At 37.0% G+C, this 21,228-nt stretch overlaps 2 long non-coding RNA genes across 2 annotated transcripts; both read left to right on the top strand.

Annotated features, from left to right (window-relative positions):
* The first annotated feature begins 166 nt into the window (after positions 1-166).
* On the top strand, positions 167-938 carry LOC141652013 (uncharacterized). Its single transcript, XR_012546935.1, has 5 exons — positions 167-252; positions 351-483; positions 591-667; positions 767-812; positions 890-938. It is a non-coding gene; the product is annotated as an uncharacterized LOC141652013 (long non-coding RNA).
* Positions 939-1,765: 827 nt separating this feature from the next.
* LOC141652012 (uncharacterized) lies at positions 1,766-3,923 on the top strand. The gene is made up of 3 exons (XR_012546934.1): positions 1,766-1,860; positions 1,981-2,079; positions 3,630-3,923. It is a non-coding gene; the product is annotated as an uncharacterized LOC141652012 (long non-coding RNA).
* Positions 3,924-21,228: the final 17,305 nt, after the last annotated feature.

Here is a 21,228-nt window from a genome sequence, read left to right as displayed (position 1 = left end):
TAATTGTTTTCGTTTAGGGCTTTACGGCGGTATATCTTCCTGTTTATGTTTTTATTTGCTTTGAGTATTAGGCTACGTGTAAATCTGGTACTCTCAAATTGTCGTCGTCTTTGATTTGTTATACTGTGATTATCGAATGATATGGTTGTTGGATGTTTTCAGGGTCGCGCATTTGGTTGGGGAAGGAGACTTACGCTGCCTTTTTTTGGAAGCGCTTTCCGTTTTATTATTTTCGTTTAGGGCTTACGGAAGGTATATCTTCTATTTATGTTTAAATATGCTTTGACCGATCAGCTACGTGTTCATTTGGGCCTTTCAATCCATCGTCGTGTTCATTTGTTATTTTGCAGCTTACTAATGTGGTCGAGTATCACTTTGGAAGCTATTTTAGAAAGGAAAGTGCTTTGAATTACCAGTATGCTATTACCTGGGGTTGCGATCTTGATCGTGAATTAGATTTAAGCAAACAAAATGGTTAACGGGGTATGTCCTGTGTTTTATTCTGTTGGGTAATGTCTATTTTGTTTTTTTACTTTATTGCGTCCTTAGTGAATTACGGGTTTTCATGTTATGTTGCTTTGGCTTAACAGTTGTTAGAGGCTTCAAACTAGGCTTGGATTCCTAAACGCGAGTTGGCTCTGCGGTTGATTCCACCCTCCTCTTAAAGGTTATTAGTGGCTCCGCTAACAACTTTGTTGATGTTTTTACCCATGTTTGTTGTATTCCATGACTAATGTGAATGTTGTAATTGTTGGCATTTTTTGAGGACTCGTCTTTTAGTCGGCCATATTCAAACATGCCTCTCCTTGAAGGTGCTTTACGCTTACCCTCTGTGATTTAAGTTTGGGCGTAACTGCTTTCCTACCTATTGATGTTTGGTATGGTACAGGTACATCGTTTGTGTGGTGGTTGTTTTCTGAAGCCTCCAGTGGTGTGGCTGTCTGTCTTCATCATGCCTGCTGAGCTTGTTTTTCTTGTGTCAGAAAGGTTCTTTATGGTAGCAACACCGTCTTCGTTTGTGGTTACCTTTGGACTATTAGGTACGTGTTCAATTGTACAATTAAACCTAGGGCTTATGTTGAATTGTTTATTGGGTTACTTGATTACGTGGCCGAGACTCATTTTAAAACTGTTGTTGTTTCGATTTGCTGTTGGCATTGTTAGGTATCATAATTTCATAGTTTACGTTTTGGGTTTACGATTGACCTTGTCTTTGAAGGTATGACTTCTAATTATGTTCTGGTTGATTTGAACGGTGATTTAGGTATTTATTTGTCCATTTCATTTCATTGTCCGTGTTGATTTGTACATTTGAATTCTTGGGTAATTAGTTTTTTTTTTTTTTTTTTTTTTTTTTTTTTTTTTTTTTTTTTTTTTTTTTTTTGTGATTGAAGTTCTGAAGAAACAACTACCTGGGATTGAATTTTGGATAAAGGGCTATGACTTCAGTTGATTTGGCTTTTTCCGAAAGGTTAGTCACGGTTACAGGAATGCCTTTGTTGATATTATTATGATGCTTTCTGTGATTTCGGATTGATGAGATTGTTGGATGTCGTGCTGCCTTTCCTTGGAAACGCTTTCTGTTTTATTGTTTTCGCTTAGGGCTTATAGAAGGTTTTTTTTTTTTCTTTTTTTTATTTTTTTTTTTTCCGTTTTTTTTTTTTCCCCCACTGACCAAACAGATACGTGTTTGTTTGGTCATTTCAGACTATCGTCGTGTTGATTTGTTATACTGTGATCTAGGGGTGATGTGATTGTTGGAAGTTTTCAGGCTCACGCCTTTGGGGGAGGGGCTGGATCATGCTGCTTTTCCTTGGAGGCGCCTTCCGTTTTATTGTTTTCGTTTGAGGCTTATGGAAGGTATACTTTCCATTTATGTTTAAATTTTCTTTGGCCGATTACCTACGTGTTTATTTGGTCCTTTCAATTCATAATTGTATTGATTTGACATACTGTGATGTTTAATTGACGTGATTGTAGGGTGTTTTCAGGCTCATAACTTGGGTTGAGAGGGCTCATGCTGCCTTTCTTTGGAGGCACCTTGCGTTTAATTGTTTTTTGTTTAGGGCTTTACGGCAGGTATATCTTCTGTTTATGTTTTTATTTGCTTTGAGTATTAGGCTACGTGTAAATCTGGTACTCTCAAATTGTCGTCGTGCCGATTTGTTATACTGTGATTTTCGAATAATATGGTTGTTGGATGTTTTCAGGGCCGCGCATTCGGTTGGGGAGGGGGGCTTGCGCTGCCTCTTTTTTTTTTAGCGCTATCCGTTTTATTATTTACGTTTAGGGCTTACGGAAGGTATATCTTCTATTTATGTTTAAATTCGCTTTGACCGATCAGCTACGTGTTTATTTGTGCCTTTCAATCCATCGTCGTGTTGTCTAAGCAATACACTGTGCAACTTATCTTGTAAATTTGGAACCCGGAGTGATATGTCGGCTTTATCATACAGGTATTTATAGTGCCCCCAAAAAGGGGGTCAATGTGTATTAATCGTGCTTTTCAAAAATTTATTTTAAAAACACATAAATGGAATAATTTCCCATATTTCCAATGGAGCCAAAGACTCATTACTCTTTGGTTATGGAATATAGTGGAATAAATCATAATAGCTCACCAAATTGGTTGCGTTTCTTTCTTTTGTGAAGTAGCGGTCCTTCAATGTAGTTTTTCACGCAATTTTCATCCTGGGTCATTTGGAAACTACCTTTTTATGATATTAACACAGGGGTAAACTATAATTAAGGTTTTGTTCTTTGCTGATAATTGTTCTTTGTGAATAACCAATTTTTTAAAAACTTTTTTTACACACTTCTCATCATCCTGCAAATTTTTTAAACGATGTTGAATGAGAAATCATGTTTTATTGACACTTTTACTACTAAATGGTGTCCTTTGCTTATGGTTAAGTTCAAGTCATTATCAAGCAGGTATGTAATGCGAATAATGATATACTATTTATTGTGACCTTAATGGTGGGTGTGCATTGGCTTTTGGAGTGGTTGGATTTGTTGTAACGAACTATTGAATCCCACCAAGAAAACCTCGGTTACTTGTTCATTACAACCTGGGTGCTTATAAAATCACAAGCCGGATGGTGGATGGAAGAAAGTTAATAAGAGTTAGCTCTTGGATGTGCTGCACCTTAAAAGTACCCCGGCCTTCTTGGTGAGCTTTCAATAGTTCGTAAACATTTCTTGCCACGGTATTGCTTGAAATACTTGATGGTTGCATTTTTTATTTGAACTACGTACTACAATATGGAGACCTGTATCAGCTTGAAATAGAAATCAAACTCTACCACGTACTGCTTAGATTGCTTTAGAACTGACATCTAGAGTATGCAGGAATTCCTGGTGGCTTATTTAGAGTAATTGTTTACCGCTCTTTTTTCGCTCTTCTTTTACTGTTGTCTTGAATGTTCCGTTGAGTCAACAAATGTTTGGGTGGGTAGGTATGTCATATTCTAATAATACGTCATTCACCTGCTACAGTGTACATTTTGACTCTTTATTTCTCATCTATCTTACTTACAATGGACGTACATTCTCGTGTCTGTGCACACATTGTTGGTGACCATCTATGTACGGCAAATCATTTTATTTTATTGGAAAATTTATGATAGGACGCCTCAACGATCAACACTGAAGAGGAACATTTGGAGATCAACATTTGCAAGCCACGACCTACGGCTTACTATGTGTGGTACGAGCAAATGAAAAATGTATTACCTGATTTATGAACAACGCTGCAATATTTTGACATGGAAAACTGTCACATCTTATATTATGCTGCACAACCGGTATCTGTGGTTTGTGACTCCTGTAAACTCTTGTAAATAACTGTTATCTACCAACTGCTGTATGTACTTAAAACAGATCGGTATGACACCATCGAGGTTTAAACTTGAATTACTAAGAAATTGGTCAAAAAAAAAAAACCCTTCTATGTGTACATTAAATATGTGTTCCATCGCTAATGGGTGTTCGTATCGGGCAAGCACCTTCTAATGATTAGATCGCAAATAAGTAGTTTTAAGAGCATTTGAAAAGGAGGGAAATGAACTCAGCTTTTGACTTCTGCTTTTTCGAATGGGCAACGCCATTGTTTCGCTTGACTCCCCATTTTCTAGAGTTCTGCTGTCTCTAGGGCAAGCTTCTAACCAAAACTATTTATGCATGCCATTCGACTTTTAAACAATCCTAATTGTATAATCTAACAAATATCTCAAATAACACGTTCTTTACTTGTCTTCCTTTTGGTTTTTTTTTAAAAAAAAAAAAAAAAAAAAAAAAAAAAAAAAAAAAAAAGAGAGAGAGAGAGAGATTCATTTGCAAATGGGGAATATGGTCTGACAAAGATTAAACGCTTTAAAAAATACCTGACCATCTATAATTACCAGTTACAAGATTTATAAAATAGTTGATTTAATTCCGAGTTGAGATGTTAAACAAATTATTTAGCTTAAATTGGAAACTAAAAAAAAAATGCTCAAGTAGACATCAAGCATTCCATGTTGTATTACTATTTTTTTACATATCCCCAAAAAAACGAAGAAAGAAAAAAGAACAAACTAAGGGACATCTCTCGAAAAATTAAAACTTTTTTTTTTTATTTTGTAAAAAAGGACCCAAAAAAAAAGGGGGATTGATAGACCAACCACGAATGTATTCCATGATTGTACTTCTCAGTTATTATCTTAATAGAGCAACCACGATCAAACAATTGGATATTGTTTATCCAACTTTATCCAATCTTATCTGTAATCTAGATAGATCAAACACTATCAAACAACTGGGATATTGTTTACCCAAAATTATTCAAACTTATTTGTAATTTATATAGACCAACCATGATCAAACAACAAAGAAAAGTTAAAACAATTTTATATGTAATCTGGATACAACAAACCCTAATTTCTTCTCTATTTAAAGTGAGCTTTACCAACCCATAGTTTGCACACCTCCCCCACCTTCTCTTGTTTATTCACTTTAAAATCTCTCTTATCAATCTCTTTATTTTTCATTATGCCTATGAATAATGTTGAAGAGGTTCATTATTTACAAAATAAAATTGATGAAATTGTTAATGGATTCAAGGGATTATTCCACCGTCTAACGATAGTGCTGAATAATGACGTTATTTGGAACTTCTTGAAACAAGGAGAACCTCGTCTCACGTCATTAGCACTAATGATGGGACCTCGTTACATGCTCAATAATCCACACGTTCCTGATGAAAACATAACGGAAGGTACAAATTTGTGTTATAATTAAATTGTTCTAATATATAGTTTAACTCTCACTTTTCTTAACTTTATATGTTCATGTTCTTATTCAGAAATTGTTATATTGAAAAGGAATGAATTAAGCAGTCTAGAGGCTGAGGTTATTGAGTTATTCAAGAGGTGTAAAACAATCATCCCTCCCATGACTATACATCACCTTTGCTCCGCTACTGGTGAGATATTCGCAGGCCCGCTTGAGAAGATTGATTTATACGAGATTTATTTCAGTTATCTTGAGGAGGAGTTATGGAAGCCAAAAGATTCTTCATCAGAAGGTTATTCCACTGGCTAAGAAGTTAATTAGTGGCGTGGTTATGTTAATGGTTGGATTTCAAGTTTGATATATGTTGTTGCCATGAGTTGTTACCTTTATTTATGTGTTATCTTTATTTCCGTCAACTCTAATTAAGTGTAAGCTTTAATAATTGTTAGTATTATTTATGTGCTGTTGGTTACTAATGTAATCGTTTTTTATCAATGAAAACTTTTATATCAATGTAATCATTCCCATCATTTGGTTTTTTCAGCTGAGATTAAAAAATTGTTGATTCTTAAACATCAATTAACAAAATGAACATTTAAGAGAGTTAAGAAAAATTTAAAAAAGGAAGAGAGGAAAAAATGTGGATATATGTCAATATTACTACCTTTTTGGAGAGAAAATGAAAATACAAAATATGGTGTAATTATTTTTTTCAGAAAAAAATATTACATATTAAATATTACAAAAAAATATAAAATAGGTGTAAAATTAATTAATTAAGTAAATGTGTATGAAAAATGCAACACAAATACACTTCATATTTGTAGAATAAAAACTAGGAAAATGCAGTAAACAAAAGAAAAGGGGGACCACAAATGATATAATAAAAAGAAGTGTTATATAATTAAAAAAACTATTATATAACACTGCATATTCATTTAAATTATTTCTGTACAACTAAAAGAACTATTGTATAATAAAAACAAAAAAACATAAAAATAATAGGGTGCTGAAAATTATATTAAATGGTTAAGCTTTAAAAATAGAGCACGTCCTAATATACCATATTAATAAGCCATTTTAAGAACCATATGATCGAGAGGAGATCCTCTTTATTTCCTTTCTCTCCATTTCCTCTCACAATCTCCTTAAATAATAATTTCCACTTTCACCCTCATTTTCCTTTATTTTTATGCGTAAATTTAGAACCGTTAGATGTTGTCAATATACGATTCGAGCCATTAATGGGCACTTGCCACTCCATTTCTTTTGAGCCATTCAACTTCCCACTACCATTATCTATCTAATAAACTATTCATAGTCAACCATACAAGAACACTTCTCACTCAATATATATGTGTAAATATATTCTTGTGGGATCTTATTTTATTTGTCATTACCAGTACACTACGAATATTTTCATTTTGGTTGCTTTTCAAATATGTACCTAATGATATTTAACGCGTAAAAGCCGTGTTGGCAAACATAAAAAAAAAACACAAAAAAAAAAAAAAAAAGGTACTGTGGAGTTGGATGGAAGGAGTCGTAGTTACTTTGCCAGCTATAATTGTTTCTGCTGATTAAATTTTAAAAATGAGATAACTATATGAAGAGTAGACCCAATTGAGTATGAATGAACAAATTAAACCTCAGATAATATCTTTAAATAGAAAGAATAACAAAATAACAAAACACCCAAAAATAGAAAAGGACAACAAATGATTAGAACAGAAGGAGTAAAAGTTAGCATGAATATTTGATCACTCTAGATTATGTACAAAACACAAAGCACAACGACATTAATTTGATGTGCCGCAACTGTTCATACGAATGACTAATGAGCTTTCAAATCCCAACTAACCACAAGAAAGGATAGAGTTTTGCATTACTCTGCCGTCTTGAACATCAAAAGTCACTATTTAACATGCAAATATGCTAGATGTCATCATTACTAATTAATAGTTCTTCCATCTAAACTTATTTTTAACAAAAACTTTCCAAATCACAAGATAATCAATTAATTCTATTCAAAATAATTTATATTTGTTGGTGTTTTTTAAAATTTCTTTTGTTTAAAAATAAAAAAACAATAAATAAAAAAGAGGAAGAGACATGCCGAGATTCAAATGCCCAAGGCCTGTTTACGTAAATAAAGCGGACAAGGATGCGTTCATCAGAGATTACAAAAAATGGAAGGAAGGTAGGTTTGCTGGTAAAGATATCTTTTCAACTAACGAGGTAAAAAAGGAGGTCACAAGTGGTAATGAAGAGGCACATGAATTTCTAAGTTTAGAGCATGTGGTTTCTCATGTTTTTAATAGGCTTGACAATCCGGGGAAAAAAAACATGGCTGAGGTTTGCAGATGTTGGGCTAAGTGGTTCATAATTGGCACTGACACATCAAAGGTCGATCGTGATTATAACTCGCAATTGGCAAGGGAAAATGATGGGAGAATGGTTTGGCTGTACAGGGAAGGCAGGTTAGTACAAAGATTCTGTGCATGTACCTACCGCGACACTGTGAAGGAAAAGCGAGCATTTCACAGGAGGTTGGAGAAAATACGAGCGGCCGAAGAGAGGTATGCTCTTGACGTTTCTGAATCATCTGAGAGTGAAGGGTACTACGACTCTGCTTAAGTGTCAAGATGTTGCGGAAACAGGTCTGATTTTCAGTGTATTACTTGTTTAAATATCCTAACCTCCAGTGTCGACAGTTTGCATGTAAAATCTGTACTTCTGTGGGGTGATTGCAGGTAGTTATGCAATACTATGCAGATTAAAAGTTGCCAAATCTCCTAGGCTTGTTTTGGTTATCGACATTGGCCATTTTGAACTTGGATTATGATGTTTAATAAGTGTACGTCTAAGGTTGTTTCCTAAAACAATGTTAATTAGTAAGTCTGTAATTTCAGTGTATATAAGCATCTGGCCTGCAAGCTTTTATGCAGGTGTAGTATTAGCAGCTGTTTTTCGGTTTTTGAATAATATGCAGCAAACTTACAGCTAAATGCGATTGGTTACATTACATGTCACAGTGTTCGTTTTGCTGTATTGACGGTAGTGCATAGAATACCCTTGAAAAGAACGATTGGCGTCTACTTAGCAGTAAGGATATAATATACTGTGTATTTTCGACAATAACCTATAGTTACCAATACAACCTGTGTTGACAATCCTAATAGTATATACTATATTTCTTAGGAATCATTGGTGTGTCAAAATTAAAGAGGTAAGCTGGTCACTTTTGTTGTTAATGAGTGATTGAGTAATGAGTTTATTGTCTAACAACTTCTGTTAAACTAAAAAAAGTTTCCGATAACTTTTTGGGGGAATTAATTCTAATAAGGATCAATGGAAGTTGATGAATTAAACTACCTTGACTGTTTCAATAGGAAATTGGACTATGATTGATTTCTAGGCAATAATTGGATACATATGAAGAGTCAGTTTATAGACGTGGTAAGTGGAGTTTTAAGTTCTAAACACAATTAAAACAAAGCTATCTTAAAATGGTTGTGATTTATAGACAAAGTCTTTGAATTCAGATCACAATTCAGTTACAGCGAAGTAGATGTTTAATTGCAGAACATTAGCTTAGGCAGCTTATAATGCTTTAAATTGAATAATTGAATTCAGAATGTAATATTAAATAATTAAGACGACTTCATCATTATCTATCGCAGTTATTTTCGATATTATTTTTTATTAAGATGTATGTTAACATATACAAAGTGCTATTTGTGGAATTAAAGGTACATCTAACTGGTTTGTTTAGAAAAATACTTGAGGTATGATATTAGGTCAGACAAAGCTATATAGTTGAGTAGTCACTGTTATTGTTTCTGTGGTTAGCAGAAGGCAATAGCATAGTATGGCTAACGCCAATTGGTGACGTTATTTGGTATTAGTAAGTCCTTGAAAATTGTTACATTAAGAGATACTTGCTATAGGGAAGATGTTATTATCCAAATGGAATTGGTGCTTTTACGGTTGTATTTACTATTTCAAATGTTTGCCTAACGATGTCTTATTCTTGTTTTACTCTGAATGCATTGCTAGAAGTCTGCGTTTCCATTTTTTAAAAGGGGATTGTGTTTAGCGCCATTTACATTCTATTGAAATGCTGTGATAATCCAACTCACCTTCAGAAACGTTTCATGTGCGCTCAATTGTTTGGGACAGATCGTTTAAGGTGTCTTGATTATGTTGTGTTCATCTAAGGTTAATATCATTTAAAGCTATGTCACTTGGGTTTGAATTATTACAGTTATCTGCATTGTTCTGACTCGTATTTGGATTGTGATAAAAATATAACGAGCATTTCCAGTAGGTGATTTATGTCGATCAAATGCAGCCAAACTAGGTATTAAACTGCCATAATATTGAATTATAAACAAACATATATATTGAAATGTCAGTGTATTTACTAGCCAGTAACAATATCTCTACTGCTTATCTTCTGCACTGTATTCTGTCAAGTTAAAACAACAGCTCTAAACATTTGCTTCTGGGCGAACTTTTATATTTGCGATCTCGGATATATAAGCTTCCATATATTTTATGGATAGCAGGTCAAAGGGACTTAGTTGTTATTATTATTAGGAAAAATGCACGGCATGCCCTTGCAGTTTCAATTTTTGCCCGAAATACCCAATTTTATGTTTCGGAAATCTTTAAGAGGCTATAATTCGTGTCTACGAGTTCATAAAATGTTTTTTTTTTTTTTAAAAAAAAAAAAAAATAATCATCCTTTCGAGAAGTACAATTTCAAAAAAAAAAAAAAAAAAAAAAAGAGGAAAAAAAAGGTTGGATCCCGTGTCTAGGAATTTTTGGACGTCACAAATATTTTTACCAAACGAACTTTGAGTGACCATATCTCTTGTTCACAAATTCGACATTGACAATTTTTTTTATTCAAGTCATAGTCGTCGAAAAGATAATCTATTTAGAAAGAAAAAACCCCCCAAAAAAAAAAAACACGTTCTGATCTTAAAAACACGAGCCATAGTCTCTTAAAGTCATTTGAATTAAATAAAAGGGTATTTTGGGCAAAACATCAAGGTAAAAGGGCACCCCGTGCATTTTCCTTTATTATAATTATTATTATTATTATTATTATTGTTGTTATTATAATTAATATTATGTTTTTTATTATTATTCATATTACTATTATTAAGATTATTATTATTACTATTATTGTTATCATTATTATTATAATTATTATAGCTTTTACTATAATTATTACTGTTATTTCTATTATTATTGTTATTATTCGTAACATTATTATAAAGTATAAATGTTAACAATAGTCTTTCTAAATATTATGGTAATGATAATTTTCTTTTTTTTTTTCAAAAATAGTCTAACATTCAACAAAGTCTAACGAATTACAACAAAGAAAAATAACTCGCGCTTTCGGATATCTAAGAAAGAACTATTAACCTAAATAAAAAGACGCGGCTAATATTAATCAGACCACAAAAATGAAATCAGAAAAAAAAAATATATACCATTCATATTAAGCCCAATATTAATCAGGCAACACGAGACTAATAGAAGAACAATGAATAAGTAACCTAAATTATACAATATTCAATGGCCACAAAATAAGATTGAATAAATATTAAGGAATGAGATTAGGAGGGAATAGTAACAGACAACCCAACCAACATAAATAATGAATCTGACTGGAAGTTGGAAAGATAAGGTATGAACATAGCAGTACAGAGAATTGGGTGAAAAAGTGATTGCCTAGATTTCATGCGTAAGGGTATATATACCATTCAGATTAAACTCAATCAAAACGCCAAAAAAAAAAAAGAAAACAACTAGGGAAAAAAAAAAGAGGAGGAAATGGGAGATCAATTTGTATACCCATACACATGCATCCTTGCTAATGTGTCGGGTAAAATGGAGGGGGATCGATATGTACCAAGAAATTTAGAAGCATTACCCAAAATTCTCGATGACCATGGGTATACTATAGAAGGATTAACCATTGTCAATCGCACAAAAGCAGAACATTTCAGTGGTATAGTTCGGATTGAATTTGGAAGTGAAGATGACTCATGCAGACTAGCATTCAAATTGCAAGAGAAATTTGAATCAGTAGGACGTGGCAAACAAGATTTCTTTGCCGAATACAAACCAAGACACGGACCATATCTATGGGTGGCAACAAAAAGGGATGAATACTACTTTCCTTGCACACCAATGTGTAAGAAGGTCCCTTACATATTGCGACAACAAGGAAGGCAACTCGCTGATAAGGACCAAGTTTGCATCTACAATTGCATTAATCTGAAACTTTAAGATATTAATTTATACTATTATTGTAAGCACTTTAAAGCAGTGCAATTCGTGGCCTTATATATATCGTTCATCAATTAGTGGATGTTTAACTGTGGTTTAAATATGATAACTAAAGTGCAAGTTAATGACCTGTTATGTTTATATTTCACATTCCAAAATTACTTCGGATTAGATTAGATGCGAGTAGTAGTGCACGTGTATGGTAGTTCTACTTAAATATTTTGTCTTCTAACAGACACTTGTGCTACCCCTTTACACCTGAATGTTGGGACATACACCCATATCGCTGTTTTTGAAGCCCGCGCATACTTAACATATTATTCGTAACGCCCTTAACCCATCCTTAAATTATTTGGAACTGTTTCTCGTGATTATTATAGTTGTACGAAACTAACATACCGTTAAATTAAGTTTATTGATTTGCAGGGAATAGAGTTAAATTGTTGAAAATATATTTTCACAATTGGTGCATCGGACTTGCTTGCTTTACATTGATTCTATTGCTCTACATTGATTTTATTGTACATTGTGAGTGTATAAAAATACGCAGTCAAAAATATTTTAAAAAGTATATGAGAATATACTAATTAAGTATCCTTCACTTAAATTAGCAATCTATGTATATAAAACACACACACGAAAACAAAAAACAACGACAAATTTAAAAAAAACCTGAAAGAAAAAGGCAGCTAAGTAGGTGATTAGATTTAAAATGGAATTATATTAATCAGTTACAAAAGAAAAGTGATGCAATTTACAAAGTTTTGATTTATGCTAACGTCCTAAACTTTCAGTAGTTTCCAATTTGCAACTTTTTAATGTTTTTTTAATATTCTACTTGTAAAGATGAAAATAGGTCAAGGTTAATACGGTGGGATTAAGAGAAAATTTGGAGCGTAACTTAACTAGCACGATCATTACTTGGCGATGGTCTTAGAAAATTAGTTGATCGAAGCAACAAATTTTCAAGAACTAATCATCTGTACATTCCTTTTAGCAATTTTGCAACTTGAGCTGTCCCACAAAAGCAAGGTTATCCAAAATCAGCTTGCTTGTTTCACCTAATCAACCAAACAAAGAAAAGTCTTACAATAACCCCACACAATGACATCAGACAATCATACACAAAGAGATACAATTGTCATTCCCTAGCAGACTATCACTATACCACTTAACAGTGCACATGGAAAACACAAATCCCAAAATTGTGCAAAACAAATTGTGGACTGATATAAGTAATTAAGGTCACCATGAATTAGGGGTGGAAATTGTACAACAGACGTGACGGCATGCTAACAAATCTTTGGCCACCAACAGCCAGTTACTACAATAAGCTTACATTCTAACTAACTCTTTCTATAAGAAATACGTCTATATATTTAAAGTCATTCACAAATAGTTTCGTTAAAGACAAGTCGGACTAAGTGATGGGTAATACCACTCTCAAAATGAATAGGATGAACTAGGTGGGGGTACCTCCATGTGCTCCTCTCTCTCGTCTATTTAGGTTATGTGTTTGAGAACATGGTATCCAACACTCCAAAGCGACGGATACGTGCCGTCATAACTGAGGACTTGTGATTCATTACTAAGAACACTTAGATTGTATATATAATTACATACATTAGCACATATAGGATCCTTGTAATTACTATGAATTCTAAATTAAAAGATAAAATGTAAAGCTCTTAATGACACAATTCATTCAAAACACAAAAAAAAAAAAAAAAAATAGGTTAATCATACAACGACCAAAAAATAAAAAACATAAATAAAGAACGATAAAAAGAAACACACAAAACGGTAAATGTCATTGCCCTAAATTGTCTCGGTTTACTCAACTGCAACGAGGCCAACGTTAAACAAAGTAATTTGAGCACTTATTCCTTTACGAAGCGTATGTTAGTAATCCATAGTGATCAAAAAACTCGAGTTTCATATATTAAGGTCTAAAAAGGAAAACAGCAACCTGACCCCCGTTAAAAAATTTTTAAACCAAAAAAAAAAACACAAAGAAATAAAATTGTGAAACACGCACACATATGCGCCCAAAAGGGAAGTAAACAGATAGTAACTTAACATTAAGTAGATTCTTTGTTACTATTAGCCATGCGTTTAGCTGAAACGCAAACCTAACTGATCTAAAATATTTATTAAACATAGGTTGTTCGAATAAAGTAATTGTTATAAACTGATTAACTTGAAAGTTGCACCTGTACTTAGTTAAATTTACTTAGAAACAACTAATGTGTTCTTGTGTTATCTCTATATATATAGAGAGTGGGTAAGAGAGAGGGACGAAAATATGTGTGCATACTTGTTCAAGTACTAGAACCTTAGTGAAAAAAAAAAAAAAAAAAAACAAGAGAAAACTATGAGTGAAACTAACCCAACAGAGAGTGTATTGGGTAATGCATCAGAATATACACCACCATCTCACTCGGGCTTAACAAAGGTAATTTCTGTACATGTTATTACATCTAGATTTTAACGTTTGTATGTATTCATTAGTAGCAGCTGCATTCTATGATTAACCTCGATTGTTCTCTATTTGCACTCCTCTAAACCTATATGGTTATGTTATGATGTTCAGTTTCCCTGCCTGTTTTTGTAATAATGTGCATCTTCACTACTCAGCGATAACATTATGCGTAAGGTTACTGTATGTGGCTTGCCATGCATAGTGCAGACCAAATGAAATAAACTATATGAAATGACCAAGGCAAACAAGGAATAACGTGCTTTGATGTGGGGAACTTTGGACATTCAAATTTAATTTGAGAGAAATTTGCAGTTTTGTTAACATACATGAAATGATTTGTTATGTACATTAAATTTATAGGTATGTGTATGAGAGTTCACCTGATCAATCAAATTATTAAAAATAGACAAAACGATTAAAAACGCCTAGAAGTATACTCATTTTAAGTGTGAAATAATCAATTCTAACTGTTTAAATTTAAGTAGTATACTACCATACTTTTAAAATAGTTCTGGTTTTAATTTAGAAACATAGTAATTGCTGTGTTTGGTAGTGTATCAAGTGCATTGAAACGTGCAAAACCCAGCTGATGGGTTGTGTTGTAAAATAACTCGCATATAGGGAAAAAGTTTTAAAAATATATACGTAATTCCTACATCTAAACTCTTCAATTTGGACCTACTTGTTTAACTTGGACCCCATTACCAGTGACATGCTTGCAATAACCTTAGTTACACTCATCACATACTTTGGGTAAGTTACTTCACAAAACAGCCAACATATTTCGTTTTTCAACAGATAGAACAGCTGCTATTTTAACAACATTGGCAACAGCCCTTATTAACAAAAGATTTAATGAAATTACAGGGTTTAGGTCCTGCACCTACACAAGTAATAATACCTTTCCAACCCTTGATTGAACAAATAGCCGAATGTCTAAGTTTCTCAAGTCCTGAGTATCGGTATGTTAATAGGACCAGTAATAGTGTCTACCTTTCGCTCCGCACAGACAGTGCGCCAGTAGCTTTAATCTACACTGGTGCTCCAGCATTAACTCCTGAAGAATCCTGTGAGCATGCAGCAATGCAAGCTGTTCGTGATATCATGACCAAGTATAATGTTACGGTTAAGGATTTTACCTATGCCAAGAGAAAACTGATGCAAAGAATGGGTGGGCTGTTGTGGACAGCGGGCCGCCCACGGGGGCGCTTGGGAGTGAAGGGGCTCGAAAACAAGCGTTTGCATTTTGTATGGAGTCGCCACCAATTTTTGTGGGAAATTGGAACCGTTCGAATACCTCGTGTCATGTCAAGACACAAAGTAGTGACATGAACACTAAGCAATCGTTACCCTTAGCATTCTATGTCTAGAATGACTCTCGCGGATGCCAATGAACACGGGTGCTCACGGAGATCTGGAGTAAGGGGTGAGGGTACGTATTAGGAAGCTCTTTTGATCGAACACCTAATCCCGCCCGCCTCGATAGCGGCCTCTACTAATGATTAGGGAAATTATTCGTACTTGATATATCGTCGGCTATATGCATGCAATGCAACATCCAATAGATTAACCCTAACATGTGAAATTAGCTAAGTCGGTTAACAATTAATTAGCAAACAATTAGGGTCGAAGTAGGATTTAAGGTTGATTTACATGTGGAAGCATACAAAACAATGAAATAAATAAAATAAATTACAATAATGGAAATTACATTAATTACATTGGATTAGGCGGTTTATGTCGAAAATACCTTTAAAACGGATAATTTGATAAAAAGGAACAAAAGAATAAAATAACAAATTAACGAACAGGAATTAGCGATATTACGAATATTAGTTAATTGATACGTAAACTAATTAATCTAGGTCAAGGCGAAAAGGAGTTCGGGGACGAAGTCGTCACCGAACAGGCGCAGAGTAATCGCCCTTTGGAAGAGGCGCGGCGATTCTTTGCGTCTTTCCAAGGACGAACTCACTTGAAGCCGAATCGCAATTGTTAACGTTAATTGGTGAATTTAATGGATTGATTTAATTATTTATTCGGATGAAAATGATTTACATATTATTTAACATATGATTGAGTCATAAAAACAATAAACATGGATGAAACGGAGACAAAGACAGATTAAACATGTGAAGGGTCGATGTTAATGAACGAACCAAACAAGCGAATAATTAACTAAACATGATGAATTGATGGCGGATTAACAATGAACATGATGAAAAGTATATCAACAATGAATCCTAGAAACTCAACATGAACGAATTGAATCCCTAGAACTCGAATTGAATATTAGTGACGAAAACCCGCAAATATGAATTACTTGGGATTTAAGTCAGATTAGATGAATTAAACATGTGAATGAGTGACGAAATATATGATATAATATACATGCTAATTATTATGATTTTATGACGGAGAATTAACAGACGAACAAACAAAACAAATAAATTTGATACGAATTGCAGAGGACGGAGGAAGAAGAAAAGAAGCGAGAAATCTGGCGGCCCTCACAAAAGAGGCGCGGCAGTGCTGCGTCTTTTCTCGATCTGTCTGTCTTCGGAAATCCGCAAAAAAAGTTTTAAAGACGGTTTTTAGAAATCGGTTTTAATGAGGTGCTTTCGACATAAACCTTACAATTGTTATACAATAATTAAATGCAATAAACAAAAGGAATTATACACCCTCAGACTTACATGTTGACGGAACGAGAAGAACTAAGAAGATCGATTAGTGAATGCTCGACGCGAATGCAAGGAAAGAGTGCCCTCGTAAGAGGAAAACGATTGATTAATTAAAGTTGATTAAGTGTAGTTGGTCAAATTGGTCGGTCATGCAACGGAGAGGCTGGTACCCGGAAAGATCCGAGCTTACGTGGTCGGAAGTCCAAGCACGTAGGCGCCAATTAGTAAGAACGAAGTCTAGAATGCAAAGGGAGAAGAGAAGGGCGGACACTCGCGTGAGAAATATGAGGAACGAAGGCTCCTATTTATACTAATCACGTGAAGGAATAGGGTTTCGGAGACTCTTTGGAAGTGAATCTCGGAAAGATATAAAAAAAAGATACGTAAATCATGCAAAGAAGGGCCTGGGAAGAGGCGCAGCAGCCACTGCGTCTCTTGGAAGAGGCGCAAAGACTGTCGTCTGTTCCCCCAGGAGGTTTCCTCTGCTAAGAAAGAATCTCCGCGTTTAAGTTATGGTAGGACGGATTTATTCGATTATCTTTTAAATATTACGGGATATTATTTGCCAAAAGATAAAATTTGATGAATATGGAATAGAAATATCCTAAACATTCCGAACATTCCGACTCGGATTTAACAAATATCGAAAAATGGAGACGGTTTTTGACCCGGACTCTAAATGTACTCTAATTATTGCCAAAACGACCGTATCGGCACGTAGATGACAACTAAGAGGTTGACATTTATATTTGAGCAATCACTTGACGATAATCTTACGAACCGTCACTAATCGTTCCGCGAATCAAACATGCGGCCCAATCATCACCGGGTGGTTTGCGAGGGTGCGAAACGAGGTGTCTACAGAGCCCCCACTTTGACCGAGGCTTGGACAAGGCGAAAGTCAAAGTATAGCCATCAGGTCAATCGAAGATTACAAACCGACGACTATGGCGACGCGAGGCGGCTCAAGGGGTCTCGAGCGAAGGACCCGTCGTCGGGAACATTTTAGAGTCTGTCGACTATCGGGAGGGTCGTTTAAAGTCCATTAGACTACGTAAGGAGGCTCGCCACCATAAGAAGAGACCATACCGAGACTTAATCGAACTTCGCGGGAATAAGAGATATTGAAAACAACAGACGTCGGTAGAAACTGCTGTGGGAATCCGCTTGCGTCGGTCTCGAGCGAATTCTTGCGAAATTTGGAAGTTGAATCTGCTTGCGTCGGTCTCAAGCGAACTCTTGTTGGGGACATATCGGCGACGAGGAACATCTTGATCGTCGTAGGGAAACTTCGAATGAGCAAGATCTTGCAAAATACTATCACGGATAAAATGATTTGACGACTAGGAACATCGAATCGTCATGAAAGAAAGTCTCGAGTGAGCGATCTTGCATAATACTCTTTGCGCAAAATGGTTGAGCAATACTGCAAAATCTTTGCTGTGCGGGATAAAATGAACTCGGACAATACTGCGAAATATTGTCGCACTGGATAAAATGCGGGCCGGAACGAAAGGAAATCGTCGAAACGGACCAAAGTGATAACATGTCATCGAGGAAGAGGCGCACCAAAGATGGGCCCACGAGTAACGAACTCATAACGGATTTTTGAAAATCCATCAGGAGGGAAACAAAGGAAGAGGCGCAGCAAGAGCTGCGTCTCTTGGAAGAGGCGCAGGCGCCGCTGCGTCATTCCCCAATTCAAATTCCGCGTAAAAACGCGAAATCGAAAAGGTTTTATTTCATTATTTCGAAACACAAATCCTTCAATTTCTCTCTCAAATCTTCACCATTTCTATCAAGGTTGGATTCAAAAGCTTGCTTAAAATATGACTAATCGAGGTATGTGCTTTAATCTTGCATTAATCTTCCATATTTGTCGAATTTTGAGCCGCGAACATTAGGGTTTTCGACCCAATTGATCGAAAATTTGGGGCTTTTCCCCCAAATGAATTTTTCATGCCAAATTGATACTAGAAACGAGTAGTAGGCAATGTTAGGAACATAACCATGTATTTACTTTGAATTTTCATCAAGTTTTGAGCCCTTGAGCGAATTTTGAGACGGTTTCACAGCTAGATCGAAAATTGCTTCGAAAATGGCCTTAGGATTGCCCATTTGTGATGAAATTTGATAGTAGGGACCCTTGGATGATGGGTAAACTTCCTGTCATCTCGGAAGTTTGGTTTGTGACAACTTTTGCAGGACACCTTTTAGGGCATAATCGCCATTATAGCGAAATGTCTTTTGAATTTTCGACCCGAACTCGGAACTAGGTTTTGACTTTGACTTGACTTGACCCTATCCATCACATGAGTGATTGATTTGGTGGGAATATGGCCAAGGATGGCCGGAAAGGGGCGATTTCTGGGCCTTGAAGGCTCGAAAACTACTTAACAAGGGCTTGTCGTCATGTGACGCGGCCCGGATTTGCCTTATCTTGTTGCGGTGACGATGCTTCTACTTCCGGGAGAGATCCTATGGACGTAGACGCCGCTGTTGTTGAGGAGGCTTTAGAGCGTGCCTTCACCGCCGCGGTGATGGTCAGCCGCAGAGGAGGTCCCCGAGGAGGAGGTGGCGACGAGGAGGAGATTCCGAGACGGGCCCACCTCGGACGAGGGGGTCGCCACCGAGAGGTGCCCTGCGTGGCCGAGACCCGGGAGAGTAGGCACCTTGTGTGGGCTGCAGAGGGTCACTTGTCCTACAGGACGGTGAAGAGCTTGGTAAATAGGAATTCCCTAACTCATTACCTATCCTTTTCCATTTTTGTTCAAATCTCTTCCAAACTTATTCCAAAACTAAAGATAGCTTTGTTTCAAATTTTAATAGGAGGCGGAACATCCTAGGTCGTTCTCGAGGTATACGACGGCGATGGAGCATTACGAGCGGCTGTCGGAGGAGGAGAGGGCCATGATCGAGCGCGGAGCGTTTGGTCCTCGGTTCGAGTTTGGAGGGATATCGTGAAGAGGAAGTTGCGGGCCAACCTTAGCCTGGTCCGCGCTTTCTTGGATCGATTCTGGGATACGACTTCCACGTTTCACCCGCCTTTTGGTGAGGTGGGAGTCACCTTGGAGGACTACGGCATGATTTCAGTCCGCCGTGCGGACTGAGGAGATGGTGTGGCCGAGAGACGGCATGAGGGCGGACTCGGCCGAGGCGAGGAGGTTGATCGGCCGGAACTTGTCGCCGAAGGTGTTGCGTGCGGGTTTGGTACCCAGCACCTATGTTCGAGATTACTTTGCGGGGAAGACCCGATCGGTGGTGATCGATGGGAGGGAGACGCCCTCCTCCTGTCAGCCGAGCGAGGGCTCGTCTGTGGCTTTGGTGGTTCTTGTCTTCGATTTACCTCGGAGACAAGGGTGAGAGGTCGTCGAAGCTTCTCCCCTTTCTTTCCGACCCGAGTTCCTTAGGCGTTGGGGCCGGGTCACTCGCTTGGTTTTGCGGTCCTCATCCGCTTTATGAGGGCCATGGTTCGTCCGGAGTTGATGGAGAAGGGACTTCTCCCCGGCGCCGTCGGACTGGGCTACTGTTGGAGGTATGAACCTTCCTTTGGATCAACGTAAATTCCTTTCTTTTATCAAAGATCGTCATTGACCATTTTGCTTTACAGGCGTGGGTGTACTCCTACTTTCCGGGCCTCGCGCCCAAGAGGACGGAGCCGTTGGAGAGGGCCTATCCCGTGGTGAGGGATTGGGTCATGTGCCGGACGAAGAGCAAGCGTTCTTCTCACAACGTCTCACGGCGGGACGTGAACGCCTTGAGCGGCGTGAGTATCCCATTTGTATTCATTCACATCTTCTCATATTTTGTTTTCAATTGATCATAGGAATGACCTTTGCCTTCATATTGTCACGTGGGTGCCCGGACCTTGGGCGAGTACGCCGAGCGCCTCCCTTTGTTCTTGAGACCCTTCGTCCTAGGAGCTCGAGTCGGCCGTTTGTTGTGGACGTCGATGGGTCTGTATGGTATCCGGGCGGCGGTTAGCTCGTCGGTGCTTTCGGGGTGCGTTGACGGTTCCGTCGATCCTCCTGGGACGATGTTCGGGAGCCCTCCGAGGCCGAGAGGGAGGCGGACTTGGCCGTGTCGGTGGCGACGACCTTCTTCTCCCTGAGGAGGATTACTCAGCGTTCCTTTACGGGAGGTTGGCCTATTGGCCGGTAGTGGTGAGTATCGTTTGTTTTCTTGTTGATTTGATTTTCGAGACTTGCGACGAAAGATCGTCGATTGATGAGAGCTATTTGTCTTTTCAGGAGGTTGAGGCGGCGGGCATCGAGCCCCCAGAGTACCCCGAGACCCTCGAGTACACTGACGCTACTGGGAGGACGACGATCTCCGAGCTGCGTGATTTTGACGTAGCTGTGACGGATGCTGGCCTAGATGACTGGCAGCATCTGATTCGGAGGGTGAGCTCCCATTTTGCATGGTTTTCGTGTAAGAACACGTTTGACTGAATTTGTTTAATTTGCTGAGAGTTTC

The sequence above is a fragment of the Silene latifolia genome, chromosome 4, assembly GCF_048544455.1.
Source record: "Silene latifolia isolate original U9 population chromosome 4, ASM4854445v1, whole genome shotgun sequence".
Lineage (NCBI taxonomy): Eukaryota > Viridiplantae > Streptophyta > Magnoliopsida > Caryophyllales > Caryophyllaceae > Silene > Silene latifolia.
This window is presented reverse-complemented; position numbering and strand designations above follow the sequence as displayed.